At 44.9% G+C, this 18008-nt stretch overlaps 1 non-coding gene across 1 annotated transcript; it reads right to left on the bottom strand.

Annotated features, from left to right (window-relative positions):
* Positions 1-16715: 16715 nt before the first annotated feature.
* On the bottom strand, positions 16716-16823 carry LOC129516709 (U6 spliceosomal RNA). The gene has a single exon (XR_008665841.1). It is a non-coding gene; the product is annotated as a U6 spliceosomal RNA (small nuclear RNA).
* Positions 16824-18008: the final 1185 nt, after the last annotated feature.

The raw sequence follows: 18008 nt of genomic DNA on the forward strand, positions 1-18008 counted from the left end.
GCAAGTCACTTGTAGTTATTAACTTCATTCTTTTATTTAGATGACTTCTTTGCTAGGCTATTTTTTTTATTACTCCTTAAAATATGTTATCATCTATCCTAGAGGTTCTCAACCCTAGGGCAATTTTGCATACTCCCCTTTCCCCACAGGGGACATTTGGTAATGCCTGGGGCTTTCATGTTGTCTCAGTGGAGGGTGACACTACTGCATCTGGTGAATAGAGACCAGGGATGCTGCCAAGCATCCTACAATGCATAGGACAAGCCCCCAAAATAGAGAATGATGTAGCTCAGACTGTCATAATGCAAGGTTGAGAAACCCTATCTAGAAGACCCATATTTTATTAGAAAAAGAAAATATTTTATTTATTTATTTGAGAGAGAGTGAGAGATCAGCAGGGTGGGGAAGGGCAGAGGAAGAGGGAGAAGGATGCTCTCTGCTGAGCAAGGAGCCCAACGCTGGGTTCCATTCCAGAAACCCAGGATCATGACCTGAGCCAAAGGCTGATAACCAACTGAGCCACCCAGGTGCCCCAAGACCCATATTTTAAACAGGATTATTTGGTGCCTCAATCTATGTTTCTTTGCTTTAGGATTCTGCAGGCCCTTATGAATACTCCACACTAGCCAAGAAACAGGGCACCCTCCCCCTGAGCCAGCTCCACCTCCCCTTGTTTCCTGCTTCCTGCCTTCTGTCCCCCAGCCAATCTGTGCTTCCACAACCTCCCTTCACTCTCTGCACCCCTATTGATAACCCTGAACTTCAAAATTTGTCCAGCTTAGACTCAATGGTCAACTACTTCAACTCTTACCAACGAGACTTCCTTTGCCATCTGAACCTGAACTGTGTCCACAGGGCAGAGTCTACCTTCTGGTCATCTTCATTGTCCTCTTTCTCCCGTGCTGTGGGGCTGCCTGGCCTCACTGTATATTCTCTACGTTTCCTTAAGCCCTTGCTTCACCACTATGATTTCCCAAATGTTTCTTACCTTGTTTTTCTTCCCCCCTGACTCCTAATCTACAAGGACACTCGCCATCATTTCTCCTCTCTTGGAACACTCAACCCTCCATATCCCTTCCAGAGAAATGATTTCATCTCTATTCGCAAACCAGGTCAGGAGGCATGAAAGCCTCTCCATCTTCTTTTTCTCCCTTTATAATGTCTTTTTCTCATGTCTTTCCAGTCTCTATAACTGCAGGAACTGGTTTCTCTGCCTACACACACAGAACAGAGGTCATCATGCTTCTCACAGACAAATGTCTCCATGATTACTACTTACTGATCCCCAAACGTAGGTGCAAACTTCCAGAATTATTTGTAATTGTAGACTTCCTGGCTGGCATAGTCTGACTTCTGCCTCCACCACTAAAGTGGGATTGCACCAGTGAGCACCAGTGAGCTCCTCACTCCCACACGACGCATTTTCTCCATTCACAATGACCTCTCAAGATCATTTGACATGACTAGCTTATGTCTTTTTAAATTTGACTTCTGTGACCCTAAAATAATGTGGCTCAACTGCAACATCTTTGACTTTTTCTTCTCTCTCTCTCTCTCTCTCTTTATTGGCTGTTCTCCTCCCTCCCTCTATTCTTCTTAAATATTAACATTTCCTTAAGCTAACTCCTTGATCTCTTACTCATGTTCCTATGTTTTCTTCACTGACAAAATCACCCACTAGCAACCTTTCTTCACTGTGAGACATTGAGAAGAAGTCCCATTTTTACTTTATTGCGAAGTTAAATTTAACATGCCCATCCTTGTTACATGTCCTTTCTGCTTTGTCATTACTGCGAGTGGCACCCTCCTTCTTTCGTTCTCCCATGCCAGAAGCTCTCCAGTCCTCTCTGACCCCCACACTTTTCCCTGTGCCTTAGGGCCAAGAAGCCACCCTCCCTCCCACCTCCTTTGTTCCCTTTTCTTTATCCCATGTCTTTTCCTTCTTCTTCAATCCCCACACCACCTCCAGAGCCCAAGCATTTTTACCTCATGGTGCTTCTAACCCTTCTTAACTAGTTTCCTTGCTACCATTTTTCACCTTCTAATATATTTTACATGATAGCAAATTTAATGCTCTTAATATCTTGCTCTCTACCTGGTACACCTTGGCTTTGCCTAGTTAGCTATGGGAAGCACTGGGTGGGCAAGAGCTAAGCCACGACTCCAGGTGAAGAAAGAGAATTCATTAGGTCTACGCATCTAGCTATGGAAGCATAATAAAGATTTGTGTTCTCCAGCAATAAGCACTTGGAAATGTGTGTCTGGAGCGTTGAGTAGCAACCAGGAGACTGTCTGAAGATGGGCAAGGATGCGTGGAGTATGCATGCCATTCACACAAAAGCCCGGAACTTCCCACGACAGTCAGCCTGGTTGGAAGCAGAGGCGGACCGCGTCTGTATCCCTGGAAACCAGCAGGTTCAAGCAGGTGGGCAGTAAGCTTTGGGGAGATACCGCCGGCAGACGCTGAAAGTTGATTCATGGACAGATTGGGGCTTGTTGGCAGAATGCCCAAACTCTGGAGAGGCTGAGCTATGTTGGGGTAGGCTGGAAACATAAAGTATAACACACTTCAGGGACATGTTTGCCAACCTCAGAGCAGGAACTAGAGCAAGACTGGATGGCGAGCAAATGAACTACTGAATTAGGACATCCTTCACTCCCCCTGCCGAAACAGACTGCCATCACTGGACAGCTGCCATCATTGGGAAAGGAGAGGAAAACCAAAATCCATCAAAAATCCTCAGCATAAAAGGAGGAAAAAATGAGTGGGAAATATCAGAAAGGGAGACAGAACATGAAAGACTCCTAACTCTGGGAAACGAACCAGGGGTGGTGGAAGGGGAGGTGGGCGGGGGGTGGGGGTGACTGGGTGATGGGCACTGAGGTGGGCACTTGACAGGATGAGCACTGGGTGTTATTCTATAGGTTGGTAAATTGAACACCAATAAAAAATAAATTTATATATAAAAAAATCCTCAGCATATATTCCTTTTCTGTAGGAAAATATCCAAATATCCAAATCCCTTAGCGTTTCAAAGGGAACTGCCCCTGCCCAGAAAGTAGACTTGTGTATCTTTTTAATCTGGGACCCAACCTTCACAGATGCCCTATTTTAGTCAATCCCCTAGGCCATCAAACATACAACTTCACTTTCCCACAATCCTTACATTCTGGCCTATTCCGACACCATCCGCCATTAAAATTAATTCCTCCATCCCTTCTCCAGTGAGGCCTTCCTTGAGCAAACATGGCCCATCCTGTCTCCCTCTTCTGAACTCCCTTCGCAGCCACTGTGTAATTTATTTCTCAATTAAACACATATGTAATCGCCTGCCTGTTGTTCTGAGCTTACCTTAAACTTCTCCTATGATTATGTCTTCATTCCCCAATTAGAAAGAAAGGTCCTTGAGACCAGGAAACTGACCTCACATTTGCCATTTTATCTCCCATGGCTCTCAAAATAGGGTTGTTTACCTAGCAAGTAATTGCTAAATATTTGATTTAATAGTCACCATTTCCTTTAAAATGAGAAAGCCCAAGAGCAGAGAACACCTTCCTGTCTTCGTGCCTTAGCCGTACATTTTGTGAGTTCTTCTCATTTACATTACTCTTCTGATAAAAGCGTTTGCCATAGTAACAGAATTCGCCGGTGATGCTCAGTCTTTAGTAATAAGCATGGATGCAGATTTCTTGGCGGAAGCTGGAATGCATACACTGACAATTAAAAAACCAATATGTTGAGGAAATATACCAAATGATTATTTCTCTTTTGTTTTTCCTCTGAGTCTTTATTTAAAGGTCTTTTCCAAAAGATAAATATTGTCACTCATTTAACTGTGTATGTCAAATTGCTAGAGGTTTGGGGCTTTGCTTTTTATGTTTGTCTTTATACAGATCCAAGAGCTGTGAACAATTGAATCGAGTAGGTCTGGCAAGAATATCCTAAGATTGATAGAAATTTATTTTTCCTTCCTTCAAGATGAGAAGGCCAGGGAGGGACGGGGCTCAGGGAGAGGGAATTGTAGGCAGAAGGCTACATTTTTCTTTTAATAAAGCCATGGTGTGGGAGTTAGAGTACCTTGTTATGTCTCTGCTCCCCAAACTCTCAGGGGACTTGGTAACTGCTGAATAGTGTCTAGGTAAGCTGGGCTGATGGGGGGCGGGGGGTCAGTCCTGGTGATCCTTGAAAGCCAGTTGAAGAAGGTGTCCTGACTTCTACTGGCCTGCGGCTCTTACTGCAGACGGTATCCCCTATTAGGCAGAGATTTCTGTTCCTCCCAACCTCGGCAGCCCCTGTGGATCCCCCTGCCTTACCCGCTCCCCACAGCTTCCAAGGCACTGCAGGAAGTGCATCTCATCACACAGGGCTTGCTTTCACGCCCCTGCAAGGTCAGACAAGCCAAGTCGCTGTGATTGTCCCTCAAGAAAGTGTGACTTCCAAAGGCTAAGCTTCCTGGGGGGACTTAATTATAAGAGGCAGCCCATGTTCCTTTTGGCTTTTCAAAATAAGCTGAGCTCCTTGCTGGTTGAGAAAAACAAGAACATATTGACAGATTGATTTCTTTTCACATGCTGATTTTCATCATAAACAAAAAGTCTGTGCTGTTCAGGAGCAGAGGCAACACGGGGTACAGTTTGCCTTATTTTATCCTCATATTTCCAGGGCACATGTCGCATTCAGAAAGGACACCCACTCGGACCAGGGCTGGAGAGGGGGCTGCGCTCCCACAGTTTTCTCCCATTTCATTATTTTTCCACATTGACAGCCATTCCTTTTTCTCACCTCCTGACTTTGTTGAATTGACTTGGACTTTTTTTCCCCTCTGATCGTTCATTTTTCACTAGCTTCAGTGCATTTGCAAATTCGGGTTTTGCACATTGGGGACATCATTTGTCCAAATGAACTATTCTTCAGGAGAAATAAGCTAAGTTGAGTTGTGCAAACACAAGAGTTTGGTTCTGGCTGTGTCCACACCCTCTACCCACCCAGGTGTCTTTATGTCGGGAGCTTCATAGCCAATTTTATGGTCACTGCAATGAATTCAAATTGTGCAACAGCGCAAAAACAGTATCTTTGTGTGTTGCTTGGGTTCCAGTGGTTTTGATTATGCAGTAGCCACCAGGCTACACCCGAGCACTCTGTTTACACAGCAGCTGATCCAACTCAAGTTGCTATAAATGAAACTGGATCAGCCCTTATAGATCAGAAAATGAGAAGATGCCTAATTTTCTGATATTCCCAGGCTTTTTGCTCTATGTGGAAAAAGACCGCCTCGGGAAGACAATTGCCCTGTTTAAACCTCTGCACTTTGTCACACCGAAACGGGAATTGGTACCTGGCAACTTGCAGAATGCCTTAGCACTAAGATGTTCCCATTTTTTTTTAAAGAGGAAGATTTCACAAAGATATTAAAAAGAATTGTAAAATGTAGCATCTTTTGCTTAATTTTATGTGACCAATAAATTTCTGGAGAAAAATTAATGTATTAGAAACCACACATTTTCTTTATGGCTTCTACATGGAAGAACATCAATTGTGACAAGAGAGTTGAATCATTTGTAGGCATCAGGAAGATTCTGGAAGGTCTTCTTGGTGATTGTGTCCTCCACTGGAATCCTCACTTGACAAGGAGTAGCCAGTAGTGGGACTGCCAGGCCACCCAGGAAAAACACGAAATGGCAAACAGATCTCTGGCACTCACTCAGCCTATAGGCTGGAGTTAAGATTCTCAAAACACAAGATAATAGTTTATTTGCACCCCATGAGGGCCCGGAGCACAGGATTCCAGGTGAGGGCCTGTTCTGAGGTTGGGCTGACATCTCAGGGAAGAAGGTGCTGGAGTGCAGCAAGTGGGACCCTTGAAATATCCCCCAAAAGAAGCATCTGGTAAATTTGCCCAAGTTCCTCGAGACAGAACTGTAAGAAGCTAAGAAATTAAACAAATTTAAACATGTAAAAGGCAGTGAAGAAAGGAATGAGTCCCATTTGAAAAGCTGCATGGGAGTTAGGATGCAGGTAGGACACAGGCCCTGACCCATCTGGGACAGGGCAGCAGCAGGATCCAGAGGCCACAGAAATGACAATGATCAGGTGTCGGTGGGCAGAGCCTGGGGGGGTGTTTATGGGGTCCAGCCCCAGCAGTGAGGGGGCCAGGTTGCCATTCCACAGCACAGGAGTACTCGGGACCAGCCAGACGGGGCCCCGAGGTCAACATTCCCATCTGTGCTGGGCCCTCTCACTGAGTGATGAGCTGACTTACTCCAGAGGGTTCTTCAGAGTGCAGAGTCCCCACTTCTCCTGAAGTGAGGAGCTCAGAGTCTAGCATCATGTCACTAGGATATTAGCAGGAATGTCTTCCCCAGGGTGGAGAATGATAGAAAGAAGTTCCGCAGCCTTGAGGAGCAAATATAACCTGCTAAATCAGCATGTTGGACCAAAGGGAAAAGCTCCTTTCTCTAATAAACTTAAAAAAAAAAAAAAAAAAAAAGTTAGGGAGAGGTGACAAGGATAGGAAGGTAGCATCTCCACTCAGACTTTGTGGACATCTGAAACCGAAGCCCAGAGCAAGACTCTGTCCTCCCTCCACCCTGGCCTCAGTCCTCTTTGCCATCTCAGCATTTGATGCATGTAGCCAGAGACCCAGCATGCCCCTTCCTCCAGCCCACCCCTCTCAGTCTGGCACCCTGCCCCTCTCTCCAGGGACACCCCCCCAGCCCCACGGGCCCTCACTGCCTCCTTCCGCTTTCCCCCCAGGAGCTTCATGCTAGGGCCATCCCCCATCTGTAAGCTCTGTGGCCCGCCTGCCCTACTGCCAGCCCCTGCTCCTGCCCCCCTGCCCTGAACCTCTGCAGCCTGCCACCCTGCCGGCTCTCCTCCAAGCCCTCACCCAGCAGGGGTGTGTGTGTGTGTGTGTGTGTGTGTGTGTGTGTGTGTGTGTAACTTCCCACTTCTCAGAGGAGACCACTCACTGATTAGGGCCCATCCTAACCCACCCGGTCTTAACCTAATGTCCTCAAAAAGATCCTATTTCCAAACAAGGCCAAGAAAGTCTCAGGTTGTGGATGGCCATGAAGTCCTGAGAAACTGTTCCAACAGCACAGCCCCCCAGTGTCAGAGACATATCCAAACCTTCCTCACTGGGCCTCCCGGTCCCCACCACCCCCACTGCCCCCCTTGTGCACCTGCAGCACCCTTCCCTGGGGCACTGGCTCCTCTCAAGACTCAGCTTTTGACTGAAATGGCCCTTCTTCAGAGAAGACCTCCCAGTCACCTATCTAAGTGGGTTCTTCTGTTTTTTAATTGATATTTGACTTCATATTTCCTGTCCTTTTTTCAACTGGAATGTAATCTCCCTGGAGGTAGACAGGGGTCTGTCTCCTCCATCAGCGGGGCTCTGGGCCAGAGGGGAGGGGATTCCTGGAGGGTGATGTGACCCACTAACATGCCTGTCTCCCATGCGGCCCATTCCTGTGAAAGAGAGGGGAAGCCACCCTGTCGTTGCAGCAGGCGCAGCCCCAGCATTCCATAGGCCCCCCTCTGCATCAGTAACCCTTGAGCTTGCTTCACTGACACCCCTTCCAGAGCCTTCTCACACATTTCTTTCTTAATCCCTTCCAGGAAAAGTTACTGTCACAGACACACTGTACCTGCCTGTCCTGCGGCCATTTGAAGGCCAACAGACTGCTGTCACATCTGCGGGCATGGGGCCTGCTGAGGATCCCTGTCCGCCTCCTGAATGGGTTTCTGTAAAGTCTGTGACTTCTCCGCCCTGTTTGCAAAAAGAGGTACGGCGACAGCTGCTCTAGCTTTTGCAATCCTTCTTGCTATTTCTTAACACACCTGCAGACTCTGTGAGATCCGTGTGGATGGCCCTGTGGGTACAAACGTCAGCAGCTTCCCACAGAGGACTGAAGCGTTTTGAAACATGATGCTGGCCGATCACGTCTCCCTTTGACGTCGTTGGGGACAGAGAAAAGGAGGCGACAGGGCAGCAAATGTGATGTTGAATGGGTGCCAGGTGACAAGCACCGTCAGGCTTCTGCATCGCAGGTGGGAAAGGAAAAAGGCATCATCCATGGCGTTGGGGGAGGAGTATTTAAATATGCTGGGGGTTGTGAGTAGTAAAGAAAATACATACTGTCTCCTTTCACAAACAGAAGGCCTGGGGCGCCTCCACAGGCTCCTTGTGAGGAGGGGCCCGGCCTTGGGTTGAGGAAGCAGCCCCCGCCCCGCGGGCTCCCGGAGGACACCGGGCGGCCAGGCGCAGCCTACCTTGGGTCTGGGCCTCCCGAGTCCGGGTTTGGCACCAGCGCGTGGGAGCGGGCCAGGTGCCAGTCCAGCAGATGGCTGTAACGACAAGCATATGTCCAGTAACAGGTACGCGCACCGCCTCTGAGCGTTAATCAGAGCCGCCCGCCTCTCGCGGGGGCACACGCGGCCCTCGGAGCTCCCGCTGCGCGCCTCTGGCGCCCTGCGGGGCTGGGGGAAGGCTCAGCCTGCGCCCCGCAAGCTGCCCTTCCCAGCGCGCCCCGGAGCAGGTGCACACACACCCCGCAGGTGCACATGCCCAGAGCTGGAGCAGTCGGGCTCCGGCACCCCCGCTGCTCCCCTGGGGTCGGACCCCCTCAGACTCTCCGCCTCCGGGCAGGGGGCCTCTGGAGGTGCGCAGGGGCCGCACCCCACCCTGGCAGGCTCCACGCCTTGGTCCTTCCCTGGGCGGTCTTGCGTGAGGACGCAGCCGGTGCACATGCCACATTGGCTTCTCATTGGGAACCCACTCCTCTGGTTGTATTTACTCCCCACGAAGATGAGCAGATCTCGTGGACACGACTCTTACGAGGTTGGGCTTTCCTCCCTTCGGGGACTGGCGCAAACCCAGCCTGCAGGGCAACCCCATCTTGGTGCTTGGTCAGAAGAAAGAGGATAGAAAGAACCCTCGCCTGGCAGCGCCTGGGCGGGAATTGGAAGCTACGCTCTGCCCCCAGAGGCCCTGCCTTCAGCAACATCTGCTTTGTCTGTTTAGCATGGTGTTCGGGGAAGCCCCTCAACAGTGCTGCTGAACCAGGGAATAGGGAAGGAAGTGCTCAAACCCACCCTGTGTTATCCCTCTAGAGCTAAGGGCCCGAGGATTTCTGACTTTGTTTTACAAGAAATAGAAGTGGGAACATGGAGTAAAACTGAGGGCTAGGAATTAAGATACATACTTAATGGATTCTCACAGCCGTTGTGTGAGGGAGGTAAGCACACATTATACCTCATTAATATGAAATAAACAGTGACCTTTGCAGTTTTATACATTCATTTACTCAACAGTATGCTCAAGAGCAGGGAATGTAGGAGCCAACCAGCCAGGCAAGGTTTATCTGAGCAACCAGGTCTTCAGTAGAGCAGGGATGAGGTTGGAGGTGCAGGTGGAGGCCTGGAAGGGCCTTGTTTCCACCCTGGGGGTGAGGATTATCTTCAGCTTAGAACCTTGGACCACATCCTGAGGAAACAGGGAAGGTCTGTGGAGCTCCCCATAACATGAATGTCAAGACCATAGGACTTGGATAATGTCTCAAATATTATCAGCATGTATTAAATGTAAACCCATAAATTCCGTTTCCCCAAAGGCCATTTCTATAGCAAGAGTCAGCCAACGTTTTCAAATAGGTCCAAAGAGTAAATATTTCCAGTTTTGCAGGCCATACAGTCTCTTTCTCAACTACCCATTTGACTTTTATAGCATGAAAGCAGCTGTAAATGGTGTAGAAACAAATGGTTGTAGCCCTGTTCTAATAAAACTTTATTCACAAAAGCAGGTGGCTGGCCATACCAGGCCCACATACCAAAGTTTGCTCACTCTTGGTTTATAGCACTGAAACAAAACTGTTGAGGTCAACAGAGGGTTCATGCATGAAATAGGACACTCAGAAAAACTTATAGAGTATATATGACATAAGTGTTTCAAAATGTAAGTTCTACAGTAGAATATTAAACCAATAGGCTTTTGCTCTGAGGTGCACAGAATCTTTGAATCTCTTAAAAAGTGTAAGTAGAATTTTGTGGCACTACTTTTCTAGCGACCCAGTCCACACCTGTCAGGATATTCACAAAGTGTTAAAAAATATAATCATAAGGAATAAAAACCATGGGTTTAGAAGAAAACATCATTTTTTTTACATTTTTATTTATTTATGATAGTCACACACACACAGAGAGAGAGAGAGAGAGAGAGAGAGGCAGAGACATAGGCAGAGGGAGAAGCAGGCTCCACGCACTGGGAGCCCGACGTGGGACTCGATCCCGGGTCTCCAGGATCGCACCCTAGGCCAAAGGCAGGCGCCAAACCGCTGCGCCACCCAGGGATCCTCAGAAAACATCAATCTTAAAATGGACAATTTCCAATTTCCTTTCTACTAATGATGGTGCCAGTCACCCTGTCAAACACTCATCCCAATGAGCATGGCTTGAACTATTAGCGATGCCATTTTCTAGTCTTTCCCAAATCACATTCCTGAACCCAAAAGACTTCATGGATGAATCAGTGGAAGGGGAAAGCCCACAATCTCTAGTCACAAAGCAAAGCCCCTGGTTCCTCCTTCCATCATAGCTCTGCCCATAAACCACACTTCCCTCTGGGTCTCATGAAATCCAGGGGTATTCCCAAGAGGATTAGTTCCCTTCAGACAGGTCAAGCAGGAAATAAGGCCAGATTACTCATAGGTAGGGGAATGTTCTTACAAATTCCTTTTTACTATTTGTTTCTTACCGAACATGCCAAAAACTACACCTTATAACTTTGGCAAATTCATTTTCCTCAGCCATGTCAGAGAGTCTCTAATCCCCAAACTGTGGTTTCTATAGGTGAGAACTGGGGCATTAAAATCTTATAGAATCAATTTTGAAAAACCAAAAAACCAACATTGGGCACATGATTATGCCCAAAAGGAAAAACAAAACAAAATCACAGTCCAGCTGAATATCAAGCAGTCTCAAATAGAGGGAAGACTTAAAGACTCCAAGTAAAGATTCTCAAGGAATTTATACATAAAATCTTAATTAAAAAAAATAATCTTAATTAAAAGCCATGTGCATTTTGTTTTGTCACAAAAATAGAGATAGAGTTGAAGAATCCATGTCTCAGGATCTTGTAAAATTTTAAAAGCTGAACAAAGAGTAACCAACACAATATTAGGAAGAAAAGTTGGAGGATGGATGCCAACTTTGAGACTTGCCACAGAGCTGCAGTAATCAAAAGTGTGGTGCTGGTGAGAGAATAGACAAATAGATCCATGGAACAGGATAGAGAGCCCAGAAAGAGACCCACACACAAATAGCCAAATGATCCTTGACAAAAGACAAAGGCAAGTCAATGAATATAGGGTCATCTTTTCAAAAAATAGTACTGAAACAACTGGACATCCACAGTTAAAGGGAAAAAAAAGTGAATCTAGACACTTACTTTATACCCTTCACAAAAATTAACTCACAAAAGATCATAGAACTAAATGTAAAAAGGAAAACTATAAAGCTCCCAGAAAATGACATAGAGATAACTCCAGATGATTCGGATTTGGTGATGACTATACAGAAAAAAGCACGATCTGTGAAAGAAATAAAGGACAAGCTGGTCTTCATTAAAGTTAAATTTTTCTACTATGCAAAAGATGCTGTCAAGAGGATAAGACAAGCCACAGCAAATTGTGAGAAAATATTTGCAAATGACACATCTGACCAAGGACTGTTACCCAAAATATATAAAGAACTCTGAAAAGTCAATAAGAAAATGAACAACCCAACTTAAAAAAATGGACAAAAGATCTGAACAGACTCCTTACCAAAGAAGATACACAGGTAGCAAATAGACATATGAGAAGACATTCAACATTGTACATCATTAAGGAATTGTGAGTTAAAGCAATAAGAAACCACTGCACACCTATTAGAATGGCCCAAATCCAAAACCCCAAACTGATAACACCCAACGCTGGTGTGGATGTAGAGCAACAGGAAATCTTATTCACTGCTGATGGGAGTGCAAAATGGCGCAACCACTTTGGAAGACAATTTGATAGTTTCTTATAAACTAAACATACTGTTCCCACATGACCTAGCAATCATACTCCTTGCTATTCATCCAAATGAGATGAAAACTTATGTCCACACAAAAACCTACACACAGAAGTTTACAGCAGCTTTATTCATAGTTGCCCAAACTGGAAGCAACCAAGATGTCCTTCAGTAGGTGAGTGGATAAATAAACTGCTGCATCCAGACAATGGACTATTATTCACTTCCAAACAAAACAAAACAAAACAAACAAAAAACAAGTGCTCTATGTCTCAAAGACCAGGAGGAAACTTAAATGTTTATTACTTAACAAAAGAAGCCAATCTGAAAAGGCTACACCATGTATGATTTTAACCTATGACATTTTGGAAAAAGGCAAAGCTATGCTAATGGTAAAGAGATGAATGGTTGCCAGGGGTTGGGGAGTCAGCAGAGGGGTGAATAGGTGGGACATGGAGGATTTGTAGAGCAGTGGAACTATCCTGCCTATACATTTGTCCAAACCCATAGACTGTACAGCACCAAAAGTGTCCTCTCATGTAAGGTATGGACTTTGGGTGATAACAATGTGGGAGTGCAACTTCATCAACTATAACAAATTGATCATTCTGGTGGAGGTATTAGTCAAGATTCCCCAGAGAAACAAGACCAACAGACCAATAGAATGTGTGTATATTTATTGTAAGGAATGGGCACAGGTGATTATGGAAGTTGACAAATCCCAGGATTCACAGTCTACGAGTTAGAGACTCAAGGGAGAAAACAGCATAAATTCCAGTCCAAAGGGTGGCAGACTTGACACCCAGGAAAAGCCAATCTCCCTGTTGAAAAGCATCCACGCAGGAGGAATTCTTTCCTACTTGGGGGAGGGTCAGCCTTCCTTCTAGGCAAGCCTTAGGCCCACACACACATTATGGAGGGCAATCTACTTTACTCAGTGTACTGATTGTTAATCTCATCCTAAAACACCCTGACATTGCGGTAATCTGTGCATCTGTGAGGGCAGGACATATATGGGAACCCTTTGTGCCTTCTGCTCAATTTCTCTGTTAACCTAAAACTAAGCTAAAAAAGTAAATCTGTATTTAAAAAAAAAATTAACAACTCTGAATGAACAGCACCCTTTTCAAAATAGTAACCCCTGACTGTAACTGTATGAAAGTTGAATGAATCTTACAAAAACAAATTTCACATAAATGGAATTGAGTAACCAGATTAACCAAACAATTGTTCAAAAGTGGCCCCCAGAGCAGGTATGAACTCACACCCCAATCACATGATAATAATCCTAAATTGGCCATTTAAATGTCTATAATGATTATTCTGTTAGTATTGTGGATGAGGATTTCTGGGTATAGATAAAAGTAGTCAGGGAAATCTTCAGGTAAGACCTTTCTGCCACCCCCAGTGTAGACAATACAAGACCCCATTTAGAAGCCCACATTCAGCACACAGCCCATTCACACCAGGGCATACGAAGGTCCTAAAAGCTTTGGTAAAAATGAGAGAACATAGATTTTAGTGACTATGGCACCAGATTTGATGGATCGTTAGCTCCATAAAATCAGAGTTTGGCAAACTATTGCCTAAGCTTCAAATATGGCCCACCACATGTTTCTGCAAATAAAGTATTATTGGAACAGTATTATTGCCTATTTGTTTACTTCTTGTCAGTTGCTGCTTTTGTACTCCAGTGGCAATTATAACATCCAGCATCCGGACACAAATCCTATAGGATTTAGTGTCTGCCCCTTTGTAGAATAATCCTGCTGATGCCTGATAAAGTTCATCAATTGTCATTTTTTTTTACAGGGCAATTTGTCCTCTTTTAATTTTATAAGAAAAAAAGATACCACCTGTTCTAAAGGCGACATGTTATCCTGCATTGGATCCTGGACAGAAAAGGAATAGTAATTGAAAACCAAGTGAAATCTGAATGAAGTCTGTGTAGTTGGGTTAAAAGTTAATTTCAAGCTCTTCACAGGTGTATCGTGGTCACATAGGATGCTACATAGGATGCTACTATCGGGGGCTTCTCTGTACTATCCAGGTAAATATCCTGAAATTTTTAAATTACTCCAAAAATGTTTTTAAAAAGTTTATTTCAAGAAAAAGAGAAACTCTCAGCAAATAGATACTCAAAATATGCATTCAGAATGTAAAATTAAGTCTGTCTCCAATCGTAGCAGCGATGTGGCTATGAGTCATCCATTCATTTATTCAATAAACATTTAAGAACTTGCAACAGCAACCAAAAAACTCTTTTACATAAATACAGATAAACATCAGTATGCTTTTCAAATTTGGGTAATTTTATCCAAGCTGAATGTTGGAACCTGTTAAAATGTTTCTGGCGCAGGTAATGCTATCAAAAGTAAAGGCAGAAGGGATGGAAGATTCTTCCAAGGGCATTGTAGACAGGTGAGTGGAGCTCCAGATATGGAGGTAATTCAGAGACAGAGCAAATAAAAAGCTTTCATTTTTAATCTTCCCAGAGGAAGGTTTAAAAAAAAAGAAAAAGAAGAAGTACGAAATGAATACTTCCTTAAAGTATTTATGAGAAGAGAAGTTAAAAAACATCTTTGCACATCTGCTCCTTTTGCATGGGTTTAGGTTTCCTCCCTTGGACGCCTTCCAGACCCGAGCACCAGGAAGGCATTAACCTAGAGTCAATCCAAATTACTGAGGCTCGGGGACCAGTCTGAGTTTAGGCTGCTTTGTGACAGCACATCAGAGAGAACTTATTTATACCCCAGACAGATCGTGCTACGTTCAAACGGTGTTCTGGATGCCTGGAAGCCAGATACTTCAAAAGGCAAGAGTAGAAAAGAGAAATATGCTCTGGGGCCACATGTGCACTGGCGCTCCCAGTGGCCCTCAAGCTGGTCAGACCGAGGCCACGACACCCCAAAAGAGCGGCAAGCATGCTTGCCTTGGGAGATTCTGTAAGTCCTAGGATTTTATTTTTATTCTATCAATTGCACAAAGAAAGATGGCCCTCCTTGCTTTTTCTTCCTAAGGACATGTCCATACGTGTGGTTTGAGTTTGTCGGGCCATGGCAGGTCCCCCGCCTACCCTAAGGGGTTGAGCCTTCTAAGGGCCAACAGTTAGGAAGAGCCTACTACCACACCCCACTTCTCAGAGACTGAGACCGTGTGGTAAGCTCCGCAGTGACCATACATGTCCACTCCCTCCTTTCTTGGTCTCAGTTTCAGCCTCCCCACCCCCAGATTGAAGGAGTTGGAATAAAAACACTGGGGATCCCTGGGTGGCTCAGCGGTTTAGCACCTGCTTTTGGCCCAGGGTGTGATCCTGGAGTCCCGGGATCAAGTCCCACATCTGGCTCCCTGCATGGAGCCTGCTTCTCCCTCTGCCTGTGTGTCTGCCCCCCGCCCCCATGAATAAATAATAAATAAATAAAATTTAAAAATAAAAATTAAAAATAAAAACACTGAACACCCCTTGGGCCTTGAGATCTCAGGTACTTTGGGGGGGTCCAGTGACTTCTGGCATGCAGGTTCTCCCTGTGACCCTGCTGGGGACCTGTCTTCCAGCAAAGGTTCCTGCTCTGGTGCTGGGGCGTGGAGATTCTGGTATTCCACGTGGGGCACCCTTCAGAACATAGCCCACGGGAGCCTCTGTTCTGCTAGCCTCTGCGATTCAACACAGGCCACTGGGGGGCTCTCAGGAAGGACAGGTGGGGGGCGGGGTGTGTTCTTTGGTTTTTACTTCTTGTCTTTTAGTGAGAGTCATGGTTTTCCTTCCCATGCTGGAAATGAACTGTTTCTTTATCACCAAAGACCTGGGTTAGAAGTCCCAGCACCAGAACTAATCCAGAAATTTGGACTGAGATGGATGTGGGGTTCATTCAGCCAACTGACCCATCTCAGAGCAACAAGATGACCTCAGATGACCTGACGTCAGGAGCAACCGCTGGCCATTTGAAAATGTAGGCTGAGAAATGCTTGGTAACTGACCAGTTACAAGCAAAACTCACCTGAGATTTGGTAATGGAGCTACATGTAAAATCAAAATGGGGGGCACCTGGGTGGCTCAGTGGTTGAGCATCTGCCTTTGGCTCAGGTCATGATCCCAGAGTCCCAGGATCGAGTCCCTTGTCAGGCTCTCTGCAAGGAGCCTGCTTCTCCCTCTGCCTGTGTCTCTGCCTCTCTCTCTCTGTGTCTCTTATGAATTAATAAATAACGTCTTTAAAAAATGAAATAAAATAAAAATGGTTCATCCTCACATTAGAAAGACAAAAGGAACCATTTTTTCTATTAAATTATAAGTATATGCATCTGTTTTTTCTGTGGTTCTTATTCAATCTACTTTTCTAGGTCTGTGATGGTAATACTATATATAATTTACAGAAGTGCTTTTCCTGTTCAAGAGTATATTTTGCCTTACATGACCACATTGTGATTTTTTTTATAAATATCTTAAGAACCTAATAAAATTAACCATACTGCCATTTCATGAAATGTGAATATCTGCTCAAATTATACTCTGTGCTTTTATATTTTTCTACTTAGGTACATGTTTACCAGTGCCATAGCCAATGGCTTGTCTTTAAGCACACACTTCTGTTTAGAAAGTTCGGGTATTTATATATTCTTGCCTTCGAAAATTTTATAGTTTAATTCATTAATTAATAGTTTTCCCCTTTTTATGGAATGCTTCACAAATTTGCATGTCATCCTTGTACAGGGGCCATGCTAATCCTCTCTGTTATCTTTTTAATTTTAGCATACGTGCCGCTGAAGCAAGCACTAATTAATACATTTTGAAGTTTTACGCTTTGTCTTAAGCTAGTTGTCATAATCTTATAATAATGTCAGAAGTCAGACTCTTCTTATATCTGATACTTCCAATCATGTAAACTTATTTTTTTTAAGACTTTATTCATTTATTCATGAGAGACACAGAGAGAGGGAGAGAGAAGCAGAGACAACAGGCAGAGGGAGAAGCAGGCTACATGCAGGGAGCCCGACGTGGGACTTGATCCTGGCACTCCAGGATCACGCCCTGGGCTGAAGGCAGCGCTAATCCGCTGAGCCATCCTGGCTGCCCTAAATGATATAAATGATAATTTTACACAATTGTACCTAATATATCTGGTTGAGCAAACAACCAGAAAACTTTGCAAGTATTATCTTGAAGCTAATGAGAAGAATGGATGTACTCGAGTCACATTTTACATATGTACGCAACCCTGTTTCTCTGCATGCATCTGGGTAGATACATAATGATGTACTGCCCACGATTTTCTGAGCATGAGGAGTGAAAACCACAACTTAGTTGTGTATTAGAACCGGCAGGAGTTCTTCCCGTCGAAGGAAGCGATCTGATGATAGCAATGTTGTAATACAGTCTGTGGTGAGTTCTTTTAAGACACGATGTTCTGTTCTTGTCACAATCTAAGAAAATAATTTGTGAGAGAAAATGCAAAGAAATGAACATATATGGCTTGCAAATGTCAAGGGAGAATAAGGACGTACCTTCTTAAAGACATGCTGCCTGAGTGTTAGAGGGACCCCAGGACTCCGTGTGCATGTGCGCATGCACCCACGTGCCTGTGGGTAAGTGTGTGTGTGTGTGGGGGGGGGGTGCGTGCATGCATGTATTTCTACATTCATAGAAGATGAGCCAGAAAGTGCCCATTGATCTGAATTGAACTGGCTTGAACTTGTACACACTGGAATTGCATGAAAGGCGTCCCCAGAGATTTTGGAGGAAATGAACCAAAACCCCTGTTTCCAGTTAGGGTGGAATTAACTCTATAATTGAGTCTGGCACAGTGACTCTGCGAGCTAGGAATTTTGATAGATGGTGTTTGTGAGCTAAGCCAGGCTGGAGTTTCAACATAAATGACATGCTTGTTTCCAATTTCAGAAGAGTTAAATTCTAGAGCAAGGATGTCTTCATTTCTCTTTCTCCTTCTCTTCCTCCTGAATT

Source organism: Nyctereutes procyonoides, unplaced genomic scaffold (genome assembly GCF_905146905.1).
Source record: "Nyctereutes procyonoides isolate TBG_1078 unplaced genomic scaffold, NYPRO_anot_genome, whole genome shotgun sequence".
NCBI lineage: Eukaryota > Metazoa > Chordata > Mammalia > Carnivora > Canidae > Nyctereutes > Nyctereutes procyonoides.